The sequence below is a fragment of the Octopus bimaculoides genome, chromosome 1, assembly GCF_001194135.2.
Source record: "Octopus bimaculoides isolate UCB-OBI-ISO-001 chromosome 1, ASM119413v2, whole genome shotgun sequence".
Classification (NCBI taxonomy): domain Eukaryota; kingdom Metazoa; phylum Mollusca; class Cephalopoda; order Octopoda; family Octopodidae; genus Octopus; species Octopus bimaculoides.
Genome location: NC_068981.1, coordinates 49123181 through 49131797, shown reverse-complemented (window position 1 = coordinate 49131797; position 8617 = coordinate 49123181). Strand labels below are relative to the sequence as shown.

Genomic DNA, 8617 nt, shown 5'->3' with positions numbered 1-8617 from the left:
ATTGATAATAGACCGATCATTATAGTAATACCCTATATCAAAATTATTTTATATCATGATAAATACATTCTTACACACAAATAGCTAAATAACCATCCATAGATATAACCATTCATCCATCAATCTTTTATGTATCCCTTTCTCTTTCTCACTCGGTGTCTATCAGTTACTATATATCCACAAATATGTATGAATGTGAATATATGTTTTTATGTATGCATGTATTTAAGTATTTCTGGGCATTTAACATTCAAAAGGAAATAACAATTCATGCAATGTGAAATATTTCATCTTATATACTAAAACATGGAGATTCTCATACAACGGGATACAATATCGGCTGAAACAATAACAAAGGCAAATATAATGGACACGAATAGCACATACGTCTAAAATTAGAATACTAATAGCAGAAGTAAATACAATAGTATGGATAAAAAAAGAAAAATATTTACCACAACGGATTAAGAATAATATAGACTGACTTTGATTTGCGGGAAAACACTGTTGAAGCTGTTTTCATTTTATTGAAAATTTCGGGGTATAAAGCATTAACAATAATCATATTAATGATGGATAATGCTAGAAAACGTGTCGCAGTTTGATACTAATGTATTGCTGATGCAAACTTTCTGTAGTTACATCACGCATTGCATTCATTGTATTGTCAAAATATGATATTTGCTTTTCAGAATACTACTTGACACAACTTTGTTATTATGTTACGTTACAATTGACATAAGTCCAGAAAAGAAATGTACAGCAATGGCTGTCATATAACACTAAGTTTTACTGAACATATGCACATATTTTCTTACGATTTCACTCATGATGTACTGATTATAGTGTATTTTGTGGAAAAAAAGTGTGTATCTTTCTTTTAAATCTAAGTATTCTTTGTGATTTTATCTATGCGCTGTCAATGAAATGCATTCTAGTATCCCCAATAAAACTTTATGCATTTACAAACTCATGAGTATTTGAGTAGGTTGTTCAATAAAATATTCAAGACACTTTCAGTTTATTGTACACGTTAGAAAATTAGTCTTTCAAATAATTTTTAACATTTATACGTTTTTTCCGTGGCAGTAAACATTACGATTAAAGTTGAACTATAACCGACGATGTCTGCACTATCACACTTCACCAACGTTTCCATTCGTTCATAAAATTTAGCGACAGTTTGAGACAAGTTACGTGCTTAATATGTCAAGTTTTGAAATCACTCTTTGAGAGTAAGAATTCTGAAGGCGAGATCCATATATATAAATTATTAGGCTCATATTAGTGTTGCAGTTCAATAAAATTGCTTTGTGTCGTTTTTCAAATTCATTTCTAAATTCGATAAACTATGAGATTTTCAATTAACAATAAATTAGTGGAGGCTGATTTGGTGACGTGCTTGATCTGTATTGTCGTAGCATATAATTTCTCAAAACTGAACAAGAACTTCGTTTACAAGAGTATACCAGCATACATACACACGCACACACACACACACACACACGCACACACACACGCACACACACACACAAACACACACACGCACACACACACTCTCAAATATCAACAATATCAATATGTTGTTGCGAAATATCTACAAAGTAAGATGTTTCGGGTATGACTGATGTTATGATGAAAAAATAACTATAAAGAATGAAATTGAATTAAAAATTAACATTATCTAAACAAAATTTTGTGAGTAATTGCTAACTTTTTTTTACCAGAAAACCAGCATTTTCAGTGTTCGGTTTAATAACATCAAGTTTTATTTTGCTTTTGCTTACCTTTCTTTGGTGTGCGACGAAGCATTAGAGAGGAAAAGCTTAGAACACTGATACAGATCTTTGCGTGTCGCTGTATCACTGTTTCTGTATTATAGCTAACTAGGGCAGCTGAATGTTATTTTTGCGGGGTTATAAAAGGGTGTTCTGTTATTGTTTTGTGATCGAAGGGTGGTGAAATTGTCACTGGTGATGCTGATACATTTCCTTTCCTGTCTTCTGTCCTCGATTTTGCTGAAGCAGTTTTTCTTGCACTTGTGGTTACACGCTGATGTTCTCTTTTGATAGTTGTTAGCCGCACATATTGGTCATCAGTCTGCAACCCCGACGAAAAACACCTTTGCATCTTCCTAGAAAATTAAATTAGAGATTGCTGCGAGTCCCCTCGATGAGTTTGTATCAAGTCACCCATAACTATTCTCAACAAATTCTTCTTGTTATCTTAAAGCCTACATAGAATGTAAAATTAATTTGGAATTTCTATCATGGCATTTGGACACCAACTTTGATTAATTTAGAGGCTTTGAAGCATTTGAAACATTAATGTTTCAGTTTCACTCGGAACAGTAATAAACTACATATAAAATATGAACAACATCTATAACAAAAGTGTCATGGAACATTGCCTTATCTTCGATAAAGCAATTTTAAAAGATACACATCCACCCTCAATTACTATCCTCCTCCTTTTCTTCCCACTCCTTTCTCTCTGTGTGTATATATATATACGTACATATGTGTGTGTGTGTATATGTGTGTGCATATACTTATGCAGATACAGTGTGTGTGCTATTTAATAAAAATTGGCAATATCACGGGACCAACATACATATTTATAGAAATCTATCTACGTAACGAGATAATATTTTGAAGTAGCAAAATATGATAGAAAATGATATAAAGTGAAAATCAAATTGTTAAAAAAGGACCCCTCTTTAGATACGCCAAAGCATCTTTTTATTTCTTTCTTTGTTTAATAAATTTGTCATTATTGTGAATTATAGCCGATATTTTAAAGCTTCAATTCACGACGAAAGGAGGTAAAAAAATTGTAGATAATACAGGTAATCAATAAATATATAGAAAATAACAGATAACCAATCACATATTTCTTAAGAGTCACGAATTCTGAAGAACGTTAAAGAAAATCGAAACTAATTGAAAAAAAAAAAGCAGAAATAAAAAGTAAACGAGATTAAGTTATTTTCTGAAAAAGTAAAGGTATACAACATTTATAGAAATAACAAGAAAAAGAAACGTATTTATAAAAACCAAAACAATGAAAATGACTTCCATTTTCAATATATACAGGAATAAATATATTATTGTTATTCATGCTGTTTGTTGTGCTTTTTTTCTTTTTCCTCCATTTTATTTCTATCTTGAAATGATTTCTTTAAATTTGTTTCGTTTTGTTTGATTATAATACAATACATCCAATGTTTTTTTAACGTGGCTGTTTCTCGAATATTTCTTCTGGAAGATTCAATCAAGAAAGAATTTTATTAGGAAAAAAAAGGTAAAAAAAGTAATAAGGAAGGGTATCGCTAGCATATCTTGAAAGCAAATTCAGGCATTCATTTTATTTTCATTTTTCACCCCAAATGTCTGTGTATGTTTGCTTTTGATGTTTTCAATACGTTCTTCGTTTCTCCGTCTTCACTCCGTTCATTATTATTTCATATCATTTAAGTCACATAAATATAGCATCTCACAAGATTAAACAAACTTCCCGTGAGGCAACAATACAACCATTTTCACATGCTTTTTAATTTTCATAACTGATTTCCGCTCCCATGGTAATACTGTATTCAGATCACCTATTTTAGTGACACATGTCAACATGCAGTGCAGCGTCAAATACGTTTGAAGACGTATATCATGCTGAGATCCATTCACATATATGTTCAATAATATTAATGCGTCCTTACATTACTTTCAGGCTGAAATATACCATTGTATAAGTACTTTCACAAACAATAAACTCGCATATACAATTATACGCAGAATCTTTGATATTTCCATGTATGTATGTATATATATATATATATGTGTGTGTGTGTGTGTGTGTGGGTGTGTGGGTGTGTGTATGTGTGTGTGTGTATGTGTGTGTGTGCGAGCGTGCGTGTCTGTGTGTGTGTGTGTGTGCGTGCGTGTGTATGTTTGTGGGTGTGTGTAATACATTTATACGTGTTAGCGTATGCGTGTGTTTCATTGTTTATCTGTTAAAGTCCAATATTATTTTTTGATGTAATGAATTTTGTTTGAACTCCGACAGGCATGATGATTGAAAATCTGCTTTAGGATGGTGCTTATGAAGAGCGATAGGTTTTTGAGATTTTATTAATGGGGTTCAATTTAATTTTCGCTTATATTCATACGCTGCACGTGCTACTTAATAATAACGGAGACTTATAATTGTATTTCAATATCAGTTGAGATCCTAAACGAAAAGAAGATAAGATATTATTTAAAAGTATTTCTACTGTTGTCTATAATAGATGACACCACAAAAGAAGGTCAAGTCATCTGTGAATATTCCCTTCTTACCACTCTTCTATTAACTCCTTAATGCTTAGTAATAGTTTTATTTAATTTAAAATTCCTTTTCACTTATCCTGTGTAGCCATTTGCGAGAGGTATTGAACGAAGAGTTCTTAATACCAGATAGAATGGGAAGATTACGATTCATCGTCTGAATGATACAGTGGATATTATATAACCTAAGCTATGTAAAATAATATAAATATCCATTAAAATGTTTCATATTCTCAAAAACTAAAACAGGTAATAATGCGTACCGTGACGTTTACTTTCATCATTTTAAATTTTATTCAGAGGTATTCTTCATGTCGAGGAGAATAAAGATATGAAAATATGATGCGAATATGACTGAAATTTCTGTGACATGTTTTTCTAAAAGTAGCTCTTCCAGTTTTATCTCTATCGATAGATTGATTGATCTATTTATCTACCTCTCTGTCGATCTGTCTGTCTGTTCGTTTCTCTCCCACTTTATCTCGTACAGTAATTAAAATAGTGGAAGAATTATACTTCCAACTGTTATTTCCTCCATGTTTCGCGTTGGCGCTGAGCTAAGCAATTTTATATGTACCTGTCGACACTGCAGAAACTTTTGATGAAAGCGAGGCTTCAGATAATTAAATATATATGCAAAATTTCAATATCATTATTTGAAGTTGGATAGACATAGTAATTTGTGGTTGGTTGTGGATGTGTTTATTGGAGAAATATAGAAACAAAGAAAGTTAGGATGAAAGAAGTGGAGTTATTTGTATACTTTATTGATCATGTAGTTACTGAAAAAGTGATATCTATCTAAGAAGTGATTATTATTCATACGACACGTGTTGGTATTCTAGAATTGTAGAATATGTATTCACTGATACAATTGTGTCAAGTTATGCTTTTCTTCATTATGTTAGTCGGGCTATAATTAGTGCACAGGAACGGCTGCACTCTTTTTGTACCTATTGTTGAGTTCTCCACTAAAAGTTATTGTTAGTTTTGCTGTAAATTACACACTCATTATTATTTAGTAGAGGATGCGACATTCGAAGATCGTTTGAATCTACTTTATGTTTCTGCATCCATCTCACTGTTTAATAAAGAATCTGTCATTGTTACAGTTGATATGAAAGCTTCCTGTATCGTTTACAATCGCTACAGAGTTAATATTAATATACCGAATTTTCCAGTTTCCAATCTAGTATTCTACGTATTGGCACTAGCATTAATATTGTAAAGGTATTAACAAATCTGGTTTAGTTGAATGCAATTAGCTCTGACTTTAGAAAGTCTATTGTAGTTTTCTTTGTCACCTGATTTTATTCATAACACCAAATTATAAAGTCTCGTTAATAACAAGGAAATATGATTGGCGAGTGGAGAATGTGGATAGGTCAATGATATATATTTCCCTCTATCATGAACAATCTTTCGTAGATTCTCCACCAAATTTGAAAAAGTTTCCTCGCTATACTTCATTACTAACTACAGGACCTTACATTTAAGCATCATATATTCACAGCAGACATAAGAATGTGCCATCCAGTATTTCCGACACGTTGTCACAGTTGGGCATTCCTACACGTATGTGGTATTGCACACATACATGTAGGAAGATTTACACTAACGCGTATATACTCTAATATTTCTGGTATATACTTAACTAGAGTTTATAAGACGTTAGTTTGGTTTGAATGTAATTTCAGCGCTTACGAAAAGTTTAGTTAAACTTACAATGAAAATGTTCTATACTTTGTGGAGCCAACACTGTATATAATTAATATAAACGTTATAAAATGTCTTTGTTATGTAGACGGATGGTTGTAACTTGAAAGAAATTTCCTTACTGTTGCACGCAGCTCAACGATACAATTTCTCTTTGTCAGGGACTGAGGAGATCTGTACAATACGGGTACTGCACTCTACCACGCTGAACAGTATGAGTAGATCAAGAATTTAAAAAATGGCCGGACAATTGTGAAACACGAAGAGGGAGTAAGACACCAGACAATCTTTATCATTTACTTGACACCGATCGCCTATACAGGAGGAGAGCAAAAGGAGGAAGGAGATTTATAAGTTTGGAAGACTGCGTGCGTACCAAACTCGAGAGCCTAATGTAATACCTAGACCAATGTAAGGAAACTGTGTTAGTGACAGTTAGGAACAAGGGAGTATTCAGAGCAGAGGAAAATGGGAAAACAAAGAAATACAAAAAGGACACGAGAAGAATTATACAAGAAGGGACTACACAATCAATTCCGTGTAGCCTCAACAGAAGTTGCCGGAAGAAATAGGTGGGATTGGTTGATAAAATGAACCCTACAAAAAGAGACCGAGGGCATTATACTGGCAGCGCAAGACCAAGCTGTGGCCACGAACTGGAGGATCAACTTTAAAGCAGAGCAAGTGTTTCCGCTCTGCCACATCTGCAATAGAGTGAATAAAAGCGTTGTCCATATCACCAACAACTGCACTAGACTTGCCCAAATCCATTACAAGCTGTGGCGACACGACCAGGTAGCGAATGTGCCACATTTGAAGTTGTACTAAAAGTGGGGGATCGAGAGAGATAAGACATGGTATGAGAACAAACCGCAGAGAGTGGCACAGTTGGTGACTAGTAAAATCCTCTGGGACTTCTCAATCCAAACAGATCAGGTGATAGAGTATAACAGACTAGGCCTACTGGTGGTGGACAAGTTGAACCACATATACTATAGAGTTTATGTTGCCTGCCCCTTTGACCCACGAAGAAGGCGAAAATATAGATAGATATATATAAGCCCCTTAAGTACGAAATTTCCCGGCTATGAAAAATGAAGGTGAAGATTATTGTTGGGTCTTTGGGAACAATATCAGAAAACAGCAAGAGGAATATAAAGGAAATTGGAGTAAAGTTCCCAGTATAACTATTACAAAGCTTTTGCCACCGTGGCACGTTCAAATCGCGAGAGCTTTAGATGGCTGGAAAGAACGGATAACATGGTACCGTAAGCTGCAGCTAATAAGCTCGTCACGTGAGCAAGACTCCAGGGGCTACAACAAAACCTCTGATAAAGAGAAAATACCACAGATTTGTTTTTCAAATTGTTTGAGTTTATCGAGTTAAGATGTCCCTTAGTTGATGGCGATATGAGCATCTCTGATCACGAGCAGAAGTAGTGGGTGAGCATCATAGCCACGTGTTGAGAGGAATTTTTAGGGGTTTCGATAATTAACCTCCGGAAACAGAGAACTTCGTGAAGGATTGGCTACTCTACATGAAGAAAAGTGTAACTTGTCTCCTACCTGGAAAGTCATGTGCTGTTTTTCATGATATGAGATCACTATGTCGTGTACATGTGGTTGTGATTCATGTCCCCTGTGTACCTTTATCAGACGGGTAGTCATGATGTGTATACTGGACTTCGTATATTTTGCGCCAGTGCCACTTTGATGGCATACGCTTCTCTTTCACTCAAAAACAATAATCTGTTTTGGGAACTATACCCAAATATATAGACAAATAGCTGAATGAGGTGGAAATAGAATGTCCAGTGGAGCTCCTACAATAAGTTTGTATTTTGGGGACAGCAAGGATCATCAGGAGTGTTCGAAAAACTGGGAAGACCGCTGAAAACTTGCGGATACCTAAGGTTACATGTAGTAACCCGCTACCTACATAATTCTTACTAGGAATAAGAGGGAATCTGAGTCAAACTAATATAATAATAATAATTACTTATTCAGATATTGCTTTTCTCTGAAATGCATAAAATCTGGAACCAGATGAGTAAAGATATAAGCTGTGAGAGGAACAGTTATTTGATATAACTATGGTATTTCTGCAGTGAACCGTACATAATAATACAAAAAAAAACCCCACTCGAAGACATATGTATACGAAAGTAAGAGTGCAGTTATGTTTATCAATGTCTCTAAGAAAGATGGGTAGTAAGCACATTCTATTAACCTTCTAGTACTTAACATAGGAAAGAAATGTCTTAGATTGTGTCCACAACTAACCGAAAGGCAATCATAAATTTAGAAAACAGCTCTTTCAAAATATAAAGAGATGGTCGATTGAACTAGAGAAATTACTTCCCAATATTAAATGAAACATTGTTATTTCAATGTGAATTATCTGTTTTTACAATAGCTTGTTAATTATTCTGTTCTCACCGCACTTTTGGCAACACGAAAGTTCTATTTTCTCTTTTCCTTTTTACGTACTGATATTTCAGTACACCTTTCAAATGTTGAATTTATGTGATACTCGTATTCTCTGTGTATGATCTTTCACTTGCATACATACGTATATA

At 33.9% G+C, this 8617-nt stretch overlaps 1 protein-coding gene across 2 annotated transcripts in view; it reads right to left on the bottom strand.

Moving 5' to 3' along the window:
* Nucleotides 1–8617, bottom strand: part of LOC106881850 (uncharacterized) — a 517233-nt gene that overhangs the window by 482983 nt on the left and 25633 nt on the right. The window lies entirely within an intron of this gene.